The sequence below is a fragment of the Falco peregrinus genome, chromosome 8 (genome assembly GCF_023634155.1).
Source record: "Falco peregrinus isolate bFalPer1 chromosome 8, bFalPer1.pri, whole genome shotgun sequence".
Taxonomy (NCBI): domain Eukaryota; kingdom Metazoa; phylum Chordata; class Aves; order Falconiformes; family Falconidae; genus Falco; species Falco peregrinus.
In genome coordinates, this window is record NC_073728.1 from 17851569 (window position 1) to 17873064 (window position 21496).

General features: G+C 39.4%; 1 long non-coding RNA gene across 1 annotated transcript; it reads left to right on the top strand.

Annotated features, from left to right (window-relative positions):
- The first annotated feature begins 2449 nt into the window (after nucleotides 1–2449).
- Nucleotides 2450–21277, top strand: LOC114012061 (uncharacterized). Its single transcript, XR_003554281.2, has 4 exons — nucleotides 2450–3002; nucleotides 3921–4055; nucleotides 16405–16485; nucleotides 21086–21277. It is a non-coding gene; the product is annotated as an uncharacterized LOC114012061 (long non-coding RNA).
- Nucleotides 21278–21496: the final 219 nt, after the last annotated feature.

Consider the following 21496-nt stretch of genomic DNA (forward strand, 5'->3'; position numbering starts at 1 on the left):
CCAGAAATGCAGAAATGCGTTTCTTCTTGACATTGATTGAAAGTATAGAGGTTAAATATGTAACTCCAGATAAATCTCTCTATAGACATTTTAAAGGAATTGAGAGCCGATGTCAAGTATTTCTGTATTTTCCACAGAGACTTTGTAGCAGGACGACAGCAACGAACCCCAAAGAAAGCTCTGCAGAGCTTGTCACACCTGGGACAGCTGAATGTAAGTTTGTCATAGAAATAGTTCAGTCTTCCAAGAAGTGTTCAGGCTGATTTTTTTTAAAAAAGAAGGAAGAAAAAAGATTATTTACTATTGCCTGAGAAGTTCACATTGATAAAGCTTATTGGTTTTCCTTTTTTAAAATGTATTTTAATGTAATGAAAATAATATTCAATATTCTCAGGATACAGCTAAGTTAGAAGAAGTCTTCAAGATTTTTAATTACCTAGAACTTGAATTGGTAATTAATTGTATTTTCAAAGATTCCTCCCATGCTTTTATTGTTCTGCACAATGCCTGCACTTGGAGAGACAGCCTTGGCTGCAACAAGAAGCCTAGTGACTGAGATACACAGCTCAGTTACAGGTTCTGACATGGCCTCTGTCCTCCTTTGCTTGGTCTCCCATTGAAGGAAAAATACAGTGGACAAAAGTGTTACAGAGCTTCTGCATAAAGGAGTTTCACCTAAGGAATTTCCCTTTCTTCACTAACCCAGGAACAAAGGCAACAGGAAAGAAGGAAACAGAAAAGAACTGCACCCCTAAAATCTGTAAGTCTCTGTTGAGCAGAATCCTTGCAGGAACCTCCATGAAGTCAACCCCACTGCAGCTGTCTCACCAGATGTACTCCTCCCTCAGTCATGCCTGCTGAAAAGAAAAACAAGGATCTTTACATTAGAAATTCTGACTTGATATGCAGATAAAGTTTAACAATCTGTGATTCTTTCTGATGCTTCATGCTACCTTGAAATGTAAAACTTTAGGAACAGAAGTGTAACTCTCATGGCTCTCAGTCAAGTTAGCACTAGGGCGATTTGATTCACACAGCACCTCGGAGTAAAGGAAGTAATGCAGATAGATGGATTTTATTTATGGCCAGCTGTTGTTATTCTAAGATGAGTGCAGTTAAACTTGCAAAGAGCTTTCTTTTTTTCTTTTTAGAACTACAGCTTTAAGTTGCACAAGTTCTGCATGTCTGTAAAACTGAGTCTACCAAGTTTAAAGTGTGTTAACGCTCAAAGAATTACTCTGTTGGTAGAGCCAGCTGTATCAACATCGCTTTCCTAAAAACACAGATTAATCAGAAATATATCATTAAAAGAAAAAGATACTTTTCTAAAGTACTTTCCAAATTACTTTCCTAAACTAATTAGATGACTTCAAATTAAAATTGCTTGCCACAGTAAAAAGACATTTTAAAAATATAGTATACAATAAAATTTTACTTCTTGTAAAGACACTCTAAAACTTTAACATTAACAGACATTTATAATGCTATAATAAAAATACTAGTGAGCCTTTTTTATAGGCAAATACTTTTATACTTAATTAGTCAGAGACCATAAACTAAAAAGAAAATAAAGCCCCAAACCCAAAGATGCAAATCCTTAAAGCTGGAATTATGTATCTTAATCTAGAACCAAACTACACTGGGCTACAGTCTCTGAATAATGGAGATGCACATACCATGATGCAGTTAGAAAATCTTTATACTTCATGGTACTACAAAATTCTGTTGAAAATGTTCTGCTGAATGAAATTATTGCAGTTTGAAAAAATAGATGGAAGCCCAGAGCACCTCCAGCTGGAGAACCTATTAGATGGAAGACCAAAGAACCTCTCTAACTGGGTTATTATAGGTTTTCTACAGAAATTCAAAACGTAACTTGGAGTTGATGATTGAAGAGGACTAAAATTTGAAGCAAGTTAAACATGTTGGCTTTCACCCTGGGTGTTTTCCCTAGAACCAGCATACTAGAAAGGTGCAGAACAGTGGAAATAGTACCACAGGGATCGCAAACGTCAGTCATCTACAGCAGATCACATTTAACACAGCAACTCCTGCACAGCAACAGAATTACCCTTGGGAATCAACGTATGATGCCTCTACCAAGTCCTGGCCTTGAGTTACCTCCCTGTGCAGAAAGGAAGCAGGTGCTTGTCCACTTCAGCTACAACATTTTGAACCATCCAGAACCTCTGGTGGCAATTCCTGGCCCTTGTCATCTTGGGTCCTACTAATAAATGAGTCAAAGAGGATGTAAATGGTTACATACCTCTCAACATGTATGCTATATGCCAATTTAGACTCATTAGCCAGTATGTAATTATGTCTAATTTCACAATACTTCTGAACTCGGTCCATTAAGAAAACTTAAACTAGTATAACTTATGTTCTCTGAGACAGCAACAATCTGACCTTAAATGAACTGAATGTGAAATTGCCTGGTGATTGATTTTCCAATTTAATTATTTTTTCTTTAGAAGTTAAACATAGCCCTTTGCAGTCTACCGAATCTAGGTCAAATAGATGGGATATTAATAATAATTCATCCTGTATGAAATCTAGGGGTTATATTTAACAGTAAATTCAGATTCTGGAATCCTATGAAGCCTGAGTTTCATGTAAGTAGCCATCTCACACAAGACAAAGGCATAGGCCAGTTTCCCAGGCTTCTGTACATACTTGAAACTGACCCAGGACTCTTCCTCGGTGGCACGCTTCCCTCCTTTGCACCAATTCTGGGCATCATGGGCACAGAAAGAAGTAGAGTGTTTCTAGATTGGGATTCTTATCCTTTTTTTTAATCAGTTTTCTTCCTACCCCCAAAGAAATGAAGTGAGCGAAGCAGGCTCTGCTATCTGCCTCACATAAGAGTAACTGCAAATGAAAACATTGGGATGTTTCCCTTGGATCCTAGAAGGAAGCAGGATCCTGTGCTGACCCACCCAGAAGCCAGCTGACCTAAAAGGCATTGGGTAGCATCCAGACCAGCTAAACCACCTCAAAAGGTAAAAATCAAAAAATTAGGCCTTGGAGGAATGATAAATCAATTTAAATGTTTTGGCTTGTGTGAGCTGAAACAAAATAACAAACTTGGAAATAAGTAGTTTATTTGTGTATTGAAGCTGATTTGCTTTTCAGATAGATACTAGAAGCTTTGGTGACGCTGGTCTTTTTTACTGCAACATGCTGCCTATAATTTGCTAATAGATTATATTTGAGAAAATGAAAGGGTGAATCTCTCCCTGCATTTGGCTCTTGTGAATCACCTGGCTGGTGCTAGACAAACTGAAACCAGCTTGGCAGAGTCAGCAGCAACTGGCTGCAGGACGCTGATGGCAAGGTGCAGCCCATGGGGCTGCTGTGGCAGCGACTTGCAAGTGCTGCCCAGCCATGTCTGGTGGTTGTATCACCTTGGCACACCTTTCGCTGGATTTACTTTTCCCCCGTGCACACAGCAAGTCCTGCAGTGCCTGGCCGTCTATGTAAATTCAGGGCAGGTTTATTTCTGCACTTGACAGATAATGTTTTTGTATCAGGAATCTGATTAACAGCCCTGGTGAACACCTGCAATTTATTCAAGCTTCTGGTCCAGATGATTTAAAAAAAAAAAAAAGAAATCTTCTATGCAGTAAATGAATGTAGAAATGGAGAGCTGGACAAATGACAGCATACAGAAATGGGCACTTAGACTGTGATAGGTAGAAAAAGCATTTAATATTTTTTTTAAAAAAGTAAACATTTGGGGAGGGAGAGATGGAGGACAAAGATGAAGAGTTACATTTGCTTTGAAAAAGAAATTGCTTCACAATCTACCGGGGTGGGAGGTTGGGGTGCTAAATGCTTCTTAAGTGAAACCCTGGAATAAATGAGTATGTCCTATCTGATGCCTCTTCAATTTGTGCTTTTTCTTTTTCATCTTGTAGATGTGTAGTTGGGAGCATCAATGACTTGTTGAAAAGCCAGGAAGGCCTGACACAAGGAGAAAGACTTTCTCCAGGTGTGCTGATGAACACTGTAAATCCAGGCAGACTTTAGAGTAACTTTTAACGAAACCAAAGGTAAGATGGTGTCAACCTCCCGCAGCACAAACATTTGGAGGGTGTTGTTTGCATCTTGTTGCTGTAATGCAAAAGTCTAGCTAAACAGAGAAAGGCATGGGGAAATCAGAATTCTGCCCCCCTTACTACTGTGCCAATTTATCGGAGCTATTAAGAATTTCTCTCTTTTATTTCCCCCCAGCCCCACCTCCCCCGCAGCGCTCCCAAATCTTCAGGGGAGCCGCGGCAGCAGTATGCCTTTGGGTGACACTTAGTGGCCAAATTGGAATAATGCACCAGAAATAGAAGGCGTATATGGGTGATATCAATGTTATTTGAACTAAAGGAAAATGATATCCAGGGGGACCATAATGTGAACTAGAGGCTGAAAAAAAGAAGTGGAAAATAATACATTATGAATGAAATGGAAAAGCTTAACAACATTATTTTAGGAAGCAAAACCAGCTCTGATAAATGTATTGCATATCTTTATAAAGTGTTCCATACAGAGGAGCTATAATGTGCTCTACAGGATCAGTTACTATCTATTTTAAAACAACCGTAAACGGCAATAAGATAAGACTAATAAGTTTAGTTCAGTAAAGTTGTCTCCTTGGATACCATTCAAGTGACTTCCAACATTCTTCCTGTGAAATAACCAGGAATACAAGCTTCAGGATAATAAATATAGTGTTCCAGATAAATATTCGTCAAGTGAATTTGATGTGGAAAAATCCCTTTTCAGAGCAGAGGTTTTGGGGTTTGCCTTTAAACACCTCGCAGGAGGTGAAAGGGGGCAGAGGAGGGAGCCTGCCCAGGGCAGTGCTCCCCAGCCCAGCACTGCCTGGGACCTGCCACAGCAGCAGGGGAAGAAGCCACAAGCCTCTGCAGGTAGCTTTGGTGAGCTGCAGGTAGGCTGTTTGAGGATGTTACCCATTCATTTCTTTTACTGCCAAACTGGATCTGTGAGGCTATGAAAGTGAAACGCCAGCATCTCTGTTCTCAGCTATGAGCCCTGAGAAAGACTTCTGCTGAAGAAAGGGTTTAATGCTTTTTGGTTTGTTTCAGTCTTCAAAGATATTCCTCCTGCACCTTGCAGATAAGTTCCTGTGAGAAGTCTGCCACCACTGTCAAAGACCTGCAAAATACTCCAGATCCCTACCTCACACAACAATTTCTTTCACTCTGAAGTTTTTTGGCACCTTGTTTTTTAGCTGATCTGTGCCACATGTTTCTGTGCTATCTTTTGTTTGCTTTATGGAAACAGCCCTGAAATCACCTAAGGAGCTTCAGTTTAGCTTCCAGTTCACGTACGATGTCTTGCTAATAGATAGTATAGATAGGGAGACATCGAGAGGCTGTTACAACAGAAAAGGTGGCTGTTGTAACCCTGCTGTTCATATTTTCCTCCACATCTCCCACTGTGTGCCATGTAATGGAAGCACTAGGGCTGCATTCAGCCTGCTACAGTGATTGCTGAGGGCACAACTGAACTCTCAGTTTGAGATTCCTCAGCCAATTGAACATTCATTTTAAAAGTGTAATAACTTATACTTTGCAGAGAAGCAGTGAAATAGTTGGTTTTCTCTTTGTTTTAAATCTCTGAAAATTTCATGACTATTCAATTATCTGAGGGCACCAGTATTAATGATTTGCACACGATGACACACACAGCTCCATTTTCCGATCAGAATGTCCTCATTTTCACTTTGTAATATCACAAAGATCAGCAACTACTTCAATTTCAGGACTCTAAGCTAGAAAAGAAAGCAAGCAGGAAACTCAAGAGCTTCCCTCCTCCAACAATCTCTCAGTAATTCTTCTATTGTTGGGACAATATCCCAAACTTTAAATTCCAGTTTGGGGCACTTTTTTTCTCATTTCATTTTTTCCCAGGGTTGAATAACATATCAGTCCTGCTTATATTTTTTTTTCTAACTGATTGATATGATTTAAATAGGTCAAACAAAAAAAAATGGTGAAGAAAAAGTAAAATATCAATATTCTGACAATATGCAAGTAAAGTCTGTGCCCAAGCTCTAGCTAAAGCAAGAGTGAGTTATTTGTGCTTAGAGGTAAGGAGACAATTAAGTATTTCTAACTTTAAAAAGTTATATATAAAGCCAATATCTTATTAGGACTACAATGACAGCAATCCTGGATTTTAGTGCCCCTTCTATCAGGTAAATGAGAGCTCCTGTCTTGGCTTAGATAGCAGAGACAGGATATGCAAAGATACATTGGCTCTCAGGTTTGAACTAGCTATTTACACCCCTGGAAGTAGTGCACCCCTCCCCCCCCCCCTCGCAGTTCAGACTTGCTGCCACTCACTACCGGAGCTGTAAGAACAGTGATTTGCACAGCATGGCATAAGGGAAGGGTGCAGCCCTCACCAGACCCTATGCAGCATCTGCTTATATGTCAAGTCTGTGAAAGGCTGCAGCAGAAAAGAATAAAACAACCTGTTCTTCATGCTGACTGGGGCTAGCAGAAGAGGCAATGAACTTAAATGAGAGGCAGGAAGATTTAAATTACTCGTTAGGGAAAAATTCTCATCGTTTGGGGGAGTAAGCATTGGCATAGATTGCCTAGGCTTTGTTCTTAAAACCTACGACAGAGGAGATTTCACAACATCTTAGCAAACTTTTGCCAAAAATGACTCACGGCAGAGTAATTTGCTGATTGATGCCTTAAGATCCCTTGCCACAGTAGATTTTAATAGTCTGTGTATGCACAGTTCATTGATTTGCTGGTTTGTTCAATCATTTGACATCTTAGTCCCAGTAATTACATCAAAAGTCCTATATCAGCTGCTAGTATGGTTGCATTACACAATGCTTTGATGCATTTTTACTAATTGGCTGCTCCTGTATTATTATTTAGTGCACGTTAACTTTTAGCCTGACTCATAGAGAACACTTCAAGTACAAGTGCCAAACAATAATTAATGCTGTTAAAAATACACCACAGCAAAAAGTAGAAACTGAGAGCAATGAGTGAAATATTTGCTGCTTTTTCCCCTGAAGGCTCTAGCATGAAAGATTATATGGTGCCAACTAAGTACATAACAGGGGCTTGTGGTCTTCCTGTTAGATCAATGTATTTCCATCAAGGATTCACTTTTTACTGGAAAATCCCAGTAATTCAAGACCACCAGAGTTAATACTTAGAGCTGTGAATGCTTTCCTCAGGCTACCAAGCTGGCAGGGCCACAACCTCTTGCAGCCTTTCTCTTCCTTTTCCTGCCACGTACCTGGTAATGCAGAACTGATGTGGGCTACAGACAGTGACCACCAAGGGCAGCTCTTGACTTAGGACAGCTTGTTAACTGAAAAATAAGTTACACCAATCTCAAAAGACATCTTCATTTTGTCTCCAGAAAAGATGGGAACAGCTGTGTAGCCTATGTTGTGAAATGTGTCAGGAAAGCCACTGGGGCACAGTTATAAGAAACTCAGTCCCACCTTCCCCCTACCTCTAAATTAAAAAAGACCCCAAGATGTCCCCATTGCTCATTTTGCAGCTGCTGGAAGGGTTTGTCACAAATACATTTTTCAGCCTCAGTCTGATGGATAGGGAAACATACATTGAGAAATAAATATTTATGATATATAGTTGCTCGGATTCTTTTATTTATAGATTGTTCAGTGCAGATGCCTATCACAACAGTAAAACTAAAACTGAGCTAAGTTTTAGCATTTATGATTCATCTGCTATGGAAGGCTTAAATCATCAGTCCACTAAATGGAATGGTTCTGACTAGATTGTGAAATCTTTATAAGTGTCAGTCCTGCAAAGAAAATAAATTTATGTTACGCAGTTTTTGCATTGACCAAAAAGGCTATCTTGAACACAGGGGACTTACTAACCACCCACTGAATATTAACAGCAAAGCTTTGAGTAACTGACACTAGAAGAGTAGCTACTGGAGTTGACATATTTCTAAGAAGACCACGGGTTTCAGCAGCAATGCCCACCTAGCTGTATACCAAAGGGTTTCCAAGTCACTAGCTCTTTGCAAAACACAATGTTTGTCACAGATACAGTGAAAGTCATTGTGCTAGGCAAGGGGTGTTGACAGTTGACTGAAAATATCATCTGCCTGACACTTCAGCAGTTTAACTTTGAAGCGATAGACTTCCATCTGGCCATCAGAACCTGACCTTATGAGTCTCTAGCTCTGCAACTCTCCCCTTCACGGGCAATGATTGCAGGTAAAACACCTTCAGCTAAGAATATGGCTCTGTGTGCCTGTAACAAAACATTTCAGTCTCTCCTCCAAGGTCAAAAGACTGCTACTTCGGATCAACTGATGTGAACCAATCTTAATCAGACAAGAAATGTAGTGTCTTAGGTTAAATACAAACAACATCAGAAAACGGTTGAAAATAGTTTAGATGCCAGCCTAGCAAGCTTTCTTGCTTTTAATGCACAGTTGGAAAATCAAAACTCTTGTGTGAGGCTCAAGTATCTATTATCAGCTTTTATACGCTAGGCTAGATCACTGTGCAATGTCCCCACTAGTATTTCTTACTAGTATTTGTATTTCAAGTGGTCTTAGTCAGCAATCAGGCCTTCGCTGTGCTCATTACTGCTTGCACACAGAAAAGATGATCTTGCCCCAGAAAGCCTACAGCTTAGGCATTTGACAAATAAATAGATGTAAGAAACTACTTCTGGGTTTCTGGAGGGAAATGAATTGAACAAAAGAATAGAAGATAATAGTAACAGAAATAGCACTCCTTGTAACTACTTGTACCATGACTGCATCTTTCTTCCACAGAAAGACCTGCCAGCTTTCGTTCATCCAGCTTTTAGGGATAAGTGTCCTTCCTGTGGCTTCTGGAGTAATCAAATCTTATCATTGTTTTCCGTTAGTCGAAGTTGGTGCCTCTTGCTTTTAGTTGTCATTCACTTGGTCTTTTTCCATAATTGTCCACTGTAATACACACCACTCCTGCTGGTCCTCAGCCTGGATAGGTCTTTTTGTCTGACCCAGCACCTTACATTCACTTGCTTAAAAAGCCAGCTCACCAAGCTTTCTAGCATTGTGCTTTGTAAGATATAAAATAGTAATGAATTGGACCACCAATGTGATGCCATCTTTCTGAATCCTCACTCACTTGTCCAAAGATGTATCCTACTCACTCGGAAACTGTGAATTGTTTTTAGCGTTTACCGTTTTCATAATTTTTCATTTCTGAAGAGGCTCTTCCACCTTTCAAGACTGAGATGAGGCTTCAAAATCAGAAGGATCTCATTAATTGATTCTACGAAGAACAGATCCTCTGCTGTTCCCTTGCCACCTCTCCAAATGGCCCTTCATTTACAGGTACCAGAGTGCAGTAGTTTTCCGTCAAGATCATTATTACCTCTAAAGGTGGATCTTTACTAGGCAAGGTAGAGCTTTCCCATTTGTATAGAGCATGTTTGATGAGTAGCTGAATGAGTTGTGCTTCATTGCATTGAACTGACATAAGATCTCTAACATTTTGCTCAGGCAGATTGCCTGTGGCAGAATAATGGTTTGATCAGTGTAGTGTCTTTCATAGACAGTAGTGATATCTTGTCGGTTTTCTTTCTGTTTTTGATGTTGTGGCACTGCCATAGGAAGGCAGGAAAGTTATCAATGGGTCTGAGACAGAAAAAATAACCCTGGTACTTTCATTTAATCTTTGAGAGTATTAGTCACTCTGACCATGACCAGACTGAAAACATATAGAAGTAGCAACAATATTTAATACAAAGATAATTTGAACAAAGGATTAAAAAACAGGACTTTATTGACTAGTATTTCTTTATCAGTATTGACTTGTCTTGTTTGGTGACAGCTCGATATAGAGTAAGAAGTGATTCTTGTCCTACAGAATTTTTGCAGACTAAAACTTCAAATAGGCATTTCTGTGGATGGACCTTTGCCTGAGCCTCTGTGTCATGAAAATCTGTTCCTGTAGACTCTTCTGGCTTGAAGTGTAGTCAGGCCTGGTTAGAAATAAAACAAGACATATGATAATAGTGCTTGTGTGTCCTTATGCTGGTTCTTTAGGAAGTAGTCTCACTTCAGTTATTCTCCGGGTTTTGGTCCAAGTCAAGCAGTTTGGACAGATCTCTCATTGTAATAATTCACAGACAATTTCCCTTTTCTTGATTTAATGAAGTTGAAATCATATGATTGTTGTTGAATGTATATATGTCCCGGGTAGCAAAGCCCTACTGAGTTTTTATAGGTTTAGTTGGTAACTAACACTTACTTACCAGGTTGTAGTATCATTTGCTTATCTTGCCGTTCTTGGCTTCAGAAATGAATAGTACAAAAATAAATCGGCTTGACTGAGGGAGACTGTTTTGGTGCCAGTCTAGAAATTAGCTTTGGCTGCTGCTTGCCCACAGATGTTTGTCTACGTGATAGGTTTGAAGTTCTGTCTTCCTTATGAGGACCCCTTAGGGATTTTTTTGCAGAGGGCCCCAAATAAGTCAGTAGAGGTTTCACTGTTCAGTCTGCTTTCTTGCCATCCTGCAACTACAAGCACCATCAGAGGCTGCCACGTTCACAGGCAACAAGTTTCCACCAAGCAGGAGTTAGTACAGATGGTCCCTCACCTGCCCTGTTCAGCAAAGGAGAACCCACACTTTGTCCCATATTTCCTGCAGTGCAGTGTAGCCACCTCAGCACGACCGTAAGTTACTATGAATCTGGCCCTCAGTTTTAAAGGTCATTTTCATCCCTTCCTGATGGCAGAGGTCAGTCTGCTTAGCTAATTGCAAAGAAAAGTGGCAGGCTATGTGCTCTATAAGCAAGTCTCACTAACATGATGAATCACTGAAGGGGAAGAGCCAAGTCTAAAGCAGGGAAGTTTAACAATCTATTGTATCCTTCCCTTAATTAAAGGTTTGGAGTGAGGCACATAGATGCAAAGAAGAGATAATGAACTTCTCTTTTTAAAGTGAGGGAGGAAAACCAGCTGCAGGTAGTCTTGGCTTTAAACATGACTGGCAGAATACCAACCTGGAACTCAAGCCATCCTCCATGCTTCAATATTCCAGGGAGAACACCTGGTTCCCACTAGGATGCTGCTATTTTATTTGCCTGTTTACGTGGAGACCTATTTCTATTTTCTTGGAATTACATTCAATTGAATTTCAGGCCTTCCAGGATTTATATAAAACATAATCCAGCTGCGAGTAACAAAAGCGAAAACAGAAAATCTGTAAAAAACCTTAATATGATTATGTAGGAAGGATAGCAAATCTGTGATATTAATAAATACACAATCATAAGAAAGATCTGTCTCTCAAGTGGCTAGAGGTTTACAGAACTAGGATTATCACTGAAAGTCCATCTGTTAGCTGCTGTGCCTGTGAAGGACTTGACCTGCCCTGTTCAGTCTGACAGTAGTACTTTTATGTTTGCCATCGCTGTAGAGAACATGGAAGCAGCCTTTCAGACCTACACTGCCACAGCAACAGTTCTTGCAGTGCTCAAAAGACTGAATAAAGAGATGGGTATGCATTGATACTCCTCATTTGAGCTCTTAAAATGCCCATATCTTTATCTAAGTTTTGCAGTCCTGTTCAACTCCTCTGCTTACTGTAAATCAGAACTTTCCACCTCACTGAAGCTTTGTACAGCATTCTGTGCTCTCCAGGACAAACTGTGGAGTAATCTGCCACTTTTAAAGCCCAAAGGCAATGAGAGCCTCTTTTGGCAGTGACAGACTGGGATAAGGGCAGCAACCAGACATTGATGCTGGGTACTTGGTGGAAAGGGTTCCAAGGTTCTGCCAAGTGCAACTAACACAGGGATTGGACTGGTGGCACAGAGCTGGGATGAAACCAGCTCTTACACCATTCAGCATCAGCCAAAATAAAGTCTTTCCTTACTGTGGAACACTTGGAAACAAGAGAGGGAGAAATCATACCCTATAGAGTAAGTGTCCTTCAGATCAGTTGCCTCAGCGGTTGGGGCAAAGACATGGCTCCAATACTTCATCCTCTCCTAATGATGCCCCCCTGCCCTTCACAAAGCCTACAGTCTTTATGGGTCTCCTGAAACCAGCATTGCTCTCACTAACAATAACTGTGTCTATTGTGTTTTAAAAAGGAATCGGTCCCCTTTAGAAACATCAAACAACACCAAAAAAAAAAAAAAAAAAAAAAGAAAGAAAAAGCAAATTGTACAGTAAAGCATTTGCTCTACAAGCAAAGGGATATCAATTACAAGAAATTAGGGAAAAACAGTCTTCAGTAATGAGGCACAGAAATCATGTTCCTGATGCCACCACCCACCGTGGCTTTTCTGTGGGGACACACTTCCCTTCAAAATGGTTGATGCTTAACTGAAATTTCAGATCAACAAAACCCCAACTCACCACCACTTTTTTACTTTACTTTTCTCTCTCTTTGATACTTGAGAAAGACCCTTTTATTTCTCTCTTGCATTTATCAAGAAAAACTTGATTTATAGAAATGCAGAATGCAATCGTAGCAGACCTTTACCACATCAAACACTGTGAGAGACACCTTTGGATTTTTGTTCCAGGGTTTTGAAAAAAAGATTTATATTAATAGAAGTTTTTGACGGATGTTTTGTCCTGAAATGGTTTTACCTGAAAACAAATATGAAAACAAAGCCTAGTTAAGTTTGTGGGGTTTGTTGGCAGAAGAGTATTTCTGTGGAAAACATGAAATAAAATACTGGGGGGGTTTCATTGTGATTAATTTGATTCCACAGAAAATACTTAATAAATTGTAACTTCCGGTACCTTTGCTGAAATATAACGTAAAAAGTAATGTAATAATTAAGTACAGAAGTGAATGTTGGTCTCTGGTGTTTTATACTTAAGACTCTTACTGCCTTGGAAGGTAATATATTTTATGGCATCCCGATGAAACACTGCTGTCTTATAAAGAAAACCACAGTGCTAAATTTTCCAAACTACCATAAATATAATTACCTCCTGCTGAGAATCAAAGTGTTTATTTATAGATTCATTACTTTTAGTAATTAAGTCTGTAATTTCCTTCAGAATATGATTCATTCCTTCCTAAATCATAAAAGTCGGGCCAAAAAGTTCTATTTGATTGGTCAACATACAGAAATTCCTTTACAGTTGCTCCATGCCAGAATTACATTAAATCTTCACCTTTTAAAGTGAATCAAAGTCCTGCCTGAGATGGTAGGTAGCAGTGAGGAAGGAAAGCAATGCAGTCAAGGGAAAAGGGGGAGGGGGAGGTGTGTTCATCTGTCTGTCTGAGAAGATTTTAATAGCGTGCATGAAACTCACTGGCCAGCTAGGATGTGGAACACAGAATATGTCCCTGTGCTTTCTTCTGCTGCAGCCAAATTTCCAATTCTGCTGAAGGCCCATGAACATTTGTGCATATTCTTACTGAATTTTGCTCCCTGTAAATTCTTCTGGCTGAGGTTGCTTTCCCTTCGCAGTGTGAGGAATGGTACTCCTCTACAGAAACTTTAAGTCAACATAATATTTTTCCTTTCGTTGCCTCTTTCTGCCTGTAATATGAAACAGAGAAGAGGATATAGTCATTAAGATAGTAGATAACGCATCTTAATGGTACGAAAATTTAAGTTAGATTGATCTTTGATTTTAATAAAAGCTGACAATGCTCTGCAACAGTTGCTGGTGCATACAGCAAAGACATCTCCGTGTTATTATGCATGTTGAATGTTAATACAGTAATTGCTTTTTTTCATTCAACTCAATTTGCTTCCAATTTTTCTCTTCCTTTACATGATTTTTTTTTTATTCTGTCAGGAAAGAAAAATCTTACTAGTTGCTAAGTAACTGTAGCAGTATTGCTGCAGATGTGCAATAGGCATATCTAATTACTATGGTGGTCCTTATTTTTTAAGTAAAAAGATATCTAAGTAAAATAAACATGATATTGAAAGTAGTGATGGCCTGATAAAAGATGCTTTGTATTATCCCAAATGTTTGCAGCCATGTATACATTACATCAGCTGATGGTAGAAAGTTTTTTGGAGGAGTGGATTATTCTCAAAATGGCTTATTTTAGTGGCATTGACCATCATAGGACCACCTCTCCCCAGAGATTTACACACACATCAGATATGACACCTAGTTGCAGCTGGGGCGGGAGACACTTTCTTCACAGGCTAAAAACAGGGTAGGCCAGAACTTGCAAAGTCATGGACTCTAATTCTTATCAGTTTCTGTAAACATTTCTAGGTAAATTGTGAGTCTTATCACTGGCCAAGATCTAATGTTTCTGCCCACGATGGCTGGCAAGTCCCCCTTTGCTTTTATCAGTACAGTGCTCCAGAGCTTTAGTCAAAGATTTATGGGAATATAATTTGGGTGGCCATCATGGCAAAATGAAATCTCTTGACTCATTTACATGGCTCCTTGCAGGTAGTGTGTATGTTACTTGAATGTTAGAGTTGTCCTTTCTGAATTTGTTGCGCTGAACACTGCAGACCCCCTTGGGCTCTTGGAAGTCAGGAATCCCCACACCAAATAAGATCTTGCTCGCTTCATGTCACCCCTTGGCAGACGGGGTGGCATGCAGTTGTTTACTCACTGGTCCATGTGAGGGCTAATAGCTGTCTCTGTTATTTGTTGCTTTTCTGTGTAAAAGAAATGTGCTGGTGGGCACAATGTATCAGAGTTAAAATCCTATTGAACATTAATTTGAGAGGAAAATAGAAGAATGCGTATGTGACAGTGAATGATTGCTCTACTGATAGATTTCATTTTAGCCTTTACTAATCTGAGTGTGTTTAACTTTGTAGCCACAGCAGAATTTTAATGTTAGATTTTTAGCATAGATAGACTCTCCTCTTACTGTGGGAAGAACAGAAGAGTTGTAATTCATGACATTATTAAAAACTAATACATGACATTTTAAAGATGTGGATATTTCGTTAATATTTAATTTATTGTAGCTAGGTTATGAGAGTTCCATTTATTTTGGGGTTTGTATTCAGTTTAATCAAATGTGTCCATTAAGCGTAGGATGTGGCATTTTAATTCTTTTAGGGTACGTTTGCAGGAGATTGATTTTTCCTGTGTTTGCATAGAGTGAAGGAGTTTGCCCGTGTAATCTCCAAAAAGGTCAAATCTTTACTTAATAAATGTATGATTCAGGAATATAAAGCTCATTCTTTAGGACATCACATTAATATTTATTGGGGTCTGGATACTACAAAGACCTGTTAATTAGCTACAGAGTCTTTTGTGTATTGGTTAAACTGGCTTAAATCCAGTTTTGCTCAAGACGGATTAAAATTGCTCCCATTATGATAAATCTGCTAAGCAGGGGACTCACATTCCCATTAATTCCTATGGCTTAGATTAGTGTGTAGGTACATCTTTGTGCCATGACTAATGGCTAGTGGTAGCTGACATTTTTAATAAATTCAGTAAAGACTGTTTCTAAGAAAAATCATCTCCTATTGCTGACAGTAGAGTAAGAACCAGGCAGCAGTCAGGGAGCCCAGCAGCAGGAGCTATGCAGCTCCATCTGGAAGAGGCAGCAAATGTCCCAACCTGTGCAGTACTTGCCCTGTGCAGGAAGAGAGCAAAGACCAGAAACCTCGTCTAGGAGTTGGCTGAAGGAAACTCTCCCAGATACAGAGCTAACAGTCCAAATTTTAAAAGTACAGAAAAAAGAAGATGGCTAGCACCACTTAGATGACAGAAAAGCAGCTCTGAAAGTGGAGCAGGGAGAAGAGGCTACTGTCCAAGTAAAGGGATACTATGCACAGCTACAGTTGCAGTACTGCCTAGGTGAGGCAGGATTTGTGTGTATATTGTGCAAGACAATGCAGTACAAACATCACCAGGCTGAACAGAGCCTGTAAATCCACAAGACTCATTCTGGATCTGCTCCAGGATGAGTGCAGCTACATTTGCATAGTGCCAGCCCTAATCAAATACACCTTGTTTCTAGACTCCATTCAGTTGTTTCTTAAATACCTTTGACTGCAGAGTTAGTGGGTTAGAAAAGATAAGATTAGACAAAGCAACTAGTAGTCTCAGTATTTTTATAAAGTGGGAAAGAGAATGTATGCAGTGTAACAGTTGAAAAAAAAGACTTGGTGCCCTGCTAGAAAATTCCTAGAATGAGTGGGCTTAAAAAACACTTGCAACTAAAAGCTCATGCCTTCTGTTGACGGAAGAAGCCACAGAGTCAAAACTGGATTGAAAAAATAAGGGTGGAAAGGACCTAAAAAAGAATCATATGGCAAAAAAGGACACCAAGTGGAATCACCATATTTTTTTGTCCCAAAGAAATGTACAGACAACTGTTCACAGGCATGCCACTAAAAGGTGCAAAGCAGTGTGGGGATAAGATGCCCCACTGATCCTGTTTCTTGACATTGCAGATGGTGATACAGACCAAGGTGGGGAGGATGCTGAGGAGGTGGGCTCATGGATCGTGGGGACACTGAAGCAAAGGATGGAAAGTAGGCATGTATACTTGTTTGAGGAAATTGAAGACAATGCATTCAAATGTAACTGTAGTAGACCAGCTTAAATCTTGGAGGCATTTCTGGAGAGTCAGTAGGAGATAAGTATTGATGGAACTTGCCTGACCTTGAATCAACAGAAACTTCTTTGTTTTCATAGAGCACGTAGCATCTGATAACAGTGATTCAGCTGAAGAACTTTATACCTCTGCACAGTGTCATCAACACTGTGGTAAATCTAGAGTGATAATGAGATTTTAAAAAATACTTGGATGCCGCTGTGGGGCTCTTAACTCTTGTAATTTTTTTTTGTTTGTTTTTCCTTCTGACAGGTATTATTCTAAAATAGAAAAATATTATTTCATAAAACCTCATTTAAACCCCATGCCCCAAATCTGCAGGACTCTCTTCTCTCAGTGAAAGGCAGAATAATGGGCAGAAAGCTAAGCCATCTGCATAAACTGTTTACCCAGAACTCCTGATGGGGTAAAACCACAAAAGGTAAAGTGTTCTCTGCTCTTAGTTATTGGCACACAGGGAAAAGTCAGCCCTCAGAAAGGTTCATTTTCATCAACTTTCAACTCAGCACTTCCCCACTGATGTTTTTGAGCCATCATAACAGGAAGCAAATTAAAACCTGGTTTGGAACGCAAAGCTGAACTTAGTGTAGAGTTTGGAGTCCTTCTCCAGAAGGACTTTCCAAATGAAGTGAAGGTTCTTCCAGAAGCTGAAGAGAATGGTAGCAATTTTGGATTAGCTCCATGAAGGTCTCTTTTTTTCACAGAGCTAAACAAAGCTGAAATGACCACTGTTGGCTGAACTGAAGAACAGGGTCAGGCAGTGCTCCCACGGGGCTGAAGCCTCTCTGTGAGCCCTCTAGGACAGTATTACACAGTGAAAACCATGGACCAGCCAGAGAAGTGGTGGCTAAAAATACATATGCCTGCTGCATGCTCTTTCCAGTGAGTGAGGAATCAAAATAATGAACTATTTCTAGCTTAAGGGAATATATTATGTATAATCATAAACGCGTTGCTGGGGGCAGTGTACAGGTTGAAGCTGTGTTTCTCTAATAATGGTAATCTCTGTCTTTCTACCCCAAAGAATCCAGTGCTTGGATGTGGGGAACAATATTGCTCTCAGGCAATATATTTAGTGTTTCCAGAAATTCTGAGTGAGGGCTTGAACTGAAGGTATATGAGAACCCTGAAATACATTGAACTTTTTTCTTCTTGGGGTTTTTTTCCCGATTATTCCAATCAGAACGTTGGTTTTTTTCTGATTATTCCAATGAGCTAGGAGAGAGCTTATACGATTTGAAGCTTTTATTTCTTGCTAACACATGTTCACAAACACAATGGCATTCGGTTGAATTGTATCCAGAAAATTAATTATTCTTCAGAAGGATTTTGGCTTTCTCTGAGGACAGTCTCTACGTTTTTGCATTAGAGAAATCTTTTGTCTTTGTTTAACAAATAGGTGCAGTGGGGAAATACTTGCTTGGGAAATTCCTGGAGGGACTAAGATGCACAAAGATCTTGATGCTGCAGTCCAAGATAAATAGGACATTGTAATACACTTAGCGAATGAAAATGCAAATCACCAAAAAGTAGAGGAGGAAAAAAATATATTCCCTGGCCTGAACATTCAGAGAAAGAGAGCAGGGCTGGGAGGTGTCTGACAAGCACATTATTTGCAGTCTCCTGCTAATTGAGTGTTATCTGAATTGCTTGAGGCTGTCCATGACCAAATGTATTTGTAGAAATGCCAGTAGTTTCAGAGAGATGATGCACTTACCAGAAAAAATTGTGAGCACTGTAGAGAGACTACAAGCAAATGGTAACTGGTCTAGGAGGACTTCTTGTGCTTATCAGGAGTTTGTCCTTAAAACCTAATCAATGTGGTGTTAATTTATCAGTTACAGCTAAAGAATTTAATTGGAGTTTTGTTTGTATATGTGGGTTTAACTTATCAGTGTGCTTGGCCTCTCTACAACCTAACAGTGAATTACCATCTAAGCAATGAGATGTAGGTGAAGCCAATCCAGAAAGGTAGCTGGCAAAGGAGATGTTTTTAAAGGGATTCAGGAAGTAGGCACACAAGTCTATGAGACTTAGGAAGCAGGACAAAAAAAACAACTACAGGATAAAGAACATAGGGTGGGGGAAGAAGAGATGTGGAAACAATAAAGGAAGAAATCTGAGAAAAGATGTAGAAAGTAAGAGGAATAGGAGAGAAGGATTGTGCAACAGAGGAGAAGTATGGATCATAGAGGGACAGAAATAGTTAAGCAGAAGATAAATAGAGACTGGTATGAGGAAAGAGACTAAAATAATAGAAAAATGTGAAAATGAGAAAATAAAAACAAATTAACAACTAGAACTATGGAATTAATAAAAGCCATACCTCACACTGTGCTCAGTGAACGGATGTTTTATATTATTTGTCTTAGGCTTTCTGTTGAAACTATGTTATCACAAACCATGAAGCCTTGATGCACAGCGATGTGGATCTTTGTAAGATGATGCATGTAACCAAACTGAAAAATGCTTTGCCTGCAAGCAGGTGTGTTGCCATGTTGTGATACCAAAACGCAGCTTGAGGGTACAAAGCTACCTTTCAAATACTTCCAAAAGCATTTCTCTCTCTCTTCCATCTGTTTTTGGCTGCTATTAAATCACAGGTTTCTGACAAACATATGAGTCTGAAAATAAGATCATCTCTGCAATTCATACTTCTATTTAGTGGATACAGTTTAACAGGTCTTCTGGTACATACGAGTTTACTCCTTGTGAGGTTGTAGGAAAATCTTATCTACAATTTTAATCGTTTTAGTGATATTGAAATATATGTTCATGTTTATTTTCAACTAGAGATAATCTCATTTCCACAGTTTCTCCTTTTGGGAAAAATCATTTTTATTGCAATGGAGCAATACAAATGACTGTATCCAACAAATTCTGTTTCAGATTTCTATTGTGTGGATACCAAATAGGTACTTTGAAAAACAAAACTTCAAATATTCCAAATTCTCCCAAATCAGATTTGCATTGAGGCATCCTGCTGCTAGTAATACCATCTGCCAGCTGTCAAACCCCATGATATATTGTATGGCTTGTGATGCTTTTGCCATGGTTTATTGATTAGGCACTGCGGTCAGCAGAGCATTAGTGATTCTGTTCCTGCCTTCGGTTACAGCTGTCCGCAGACATGCGGGTGCGCACACGCCTGATCCAGCCATACCAGTGCAACTCTGTTTTCAAAAGCATTAATCATTGCAGAAGGACAAGGAGAATAATTGAAGTCCTGTGGGCATTTGAAATAGTTCAGCCCCACTCTATACTGTGAAGACCGCCAAGCTTTATGTGTTATGAGACAAGTAGAAATGTTGTTTGAATAGAGTGTGCAGGGAGAAAGAAATAGATTAAAAGCTATTCTCAGCACATGGCACCTTTTTCAAAGTGCTGACTAGCAGTTTGTGTTTAGACAGTAATTTGGAGCTGAGAGGAATTTCAGATCTGCTTCAACCTAACTGTGAGGAATGTAAGGGTGTGCAGAAGAGGACGTTGTTACTGACTGCCTTGATGGCTCTCCTGCTTTTCAGCAGTGCTAATCTGGAAAGCTTGGGAACCTTCAGAGACACCTGCCTACCAAGTTTAAGATAACAGAGCTCCAAAGAGAGACTTGACTCAATATGGTTATTTTTCCCGGAATTATGGGCTCATTCATTTCTGTGCTTTTATAAATGGTTCTACTACTGATTTACACAGATAAATTCAATAATTAAAAAACCTCACTAGAAACTGTTGTGTGCATCTGTATGTGCTTTAGATGATCCCAGAAGAACAATGCTACTTACAGCCCACTATGAATGCATAATGTCTCCCAGATAATGGATAATTGCTCCAATTCTAGAGGTGTCACATCTCAAAAACCCCGAAACAAACCATGCCATGAAAAATAATAAAAAACCCACAAGTGGGAATGGTTTCTAAAGTGAAAATGGGTGGCTTTTTTTTTGAATGCCCATAAGAATGAGGGATGTGAGAAGAAGCAGAGAAGAACTTAGAAGTATATTTATCAGAGCTTTGAGGAGCTTGGGGTGTTTAATATACTTGTCCTCTTGAAGTGAGAAGACATGGTACAATTGCATTGGAACAAGTGACAGATCAGAGTTTGGTCAGTGCAGCAATTAAAAAACCCAACAACACCACAAAACCAAACCAAATCAATAAAAAAACCCAACCAACCCACAAAAAAAAAAAAAAAAACAAAAAACAAAACATGAAAGGAAGGGTATGGTGCAGTTCAGATATATACACCCTGAAGCCCTGCATATTCTAAATCACAGAGGGATACAGACACACAATTCAGCTTAAAAGGAATGGCCCTGTTGATATAAATGCAGCAGAAAGCATCTATTAAAAGAAATGAAATGTAATGATAAGCTCTGCTTATATATAATATATATACTACTATTATAACTCTCTATATATATGATTATATATATATAATAATATATATTCTTAATCTATGCCACGATTTATGTTCACATAAGGTTTCAGTCAAGCCATTTATTTTATCTCCTCTTTTGCAGTTTCAAGAAAGAACCAGCAAGATCACCTAAATTTTCTCTCATTTGGACAAATGTAAACCTGATGGCTGTGGCCTGGAGGGAAGAGCTGCCCTCCCTCCCTCCCGCCAGAAGAGGAGGATGACTCTGTTGGCATCTGGCAGCGAGGGGAACAAAGGGCTGGCTCTGAACCAGTTTGCTGCCAGTGTTAGAGGTGAGATATTGCTCTTTGTAATAAGCAGACATATCATAATGTGAATGAAATTGTGTAGTTGCAATACTGAGCATAAATCTGGGCATATCAGCTCAGGTAAAAGTGATTTGCACTGCAAAAGTTGTAGACTGACAAGGCAGTATAGGAAGTCTATTGAATAAGTCTCCTTTGGGTAGCAAAGATGCCTGTGCAGTCCTCTGTGTTACAGACACTCTTGTACT